The sequence below is a fragment of the Brassica oleracea genome, chromosome C1 (genome assembly GCF_000695525.1).
Source record: "Brassica oleracea var. oleracea cultivar TO1000 chromosome C1, BOL, whole genome shotgun sequence".
Classification (NCBI taxonomy): Eukaryota; Viridiplantae; Streptophyta; class Magnoliopsida; order Brassicales; family Brassicaceae; genus Brassica; species Brassica oleracea.
Window position 1 is genome coordinate 15,074,296 of NC_027748.1, and position 674 is coordinate 15,074,969.

Genomic DNA, 674 nt, shown 5'->3' on the forward strand with positions numbered 1-674 from the left:
CCTTCAATCTTCCAACAATGTCTTCGAATCCCGTTGAATTTAGATCCAGCACTTGTTCTAACGAAGCTACGATGTGAATGAACTTCGTTCTTGGAAGTCCCTTCAGAAACTTCTTTACCAGTTTTGATGCTTCCATTATCTCTCCTAACGCGGATGCTCTTGATGCTAAGCCTGAAATTTTTCCTGCGTAGTCATCTACCGTGTCTGTGTCTGTCATCTTCAGTTTGTCGAACTCAGACATCAAAGTTTGTAACCTTGCTTCTCTCACGCGATCAGCACCTAGGTTACGGGATTTGATAGCTTCCCAAATCTTCTTCGATGTATCATGTTCTCCAATCTGAAGTATTAGCGCCTCCGGGACTGATTGAAAGATTAGAGCAATCGCCATATTGTTCTTCTTTGCATCGTTACTCCTTGGATCAATCGTATCCCAAACTTCGTATAAACGAAGCATCACTTTCATTCGCATCGACCATACGGTGTAGTTGGTCGATGTTAGCATCGGACATCGTATGTCCTTCTTCATCTCAAGACCTTTATCACGTGCTTGAGAATCGTCTCCCATGTTTTGATTGAAGTTACAACTCCTCTTGTAAACGACCTTCGAAACCTGACTCTGATACCAATTAAAGTTGCATCAAACACAAAGATTATAAGAACTTCACTTCTTATTA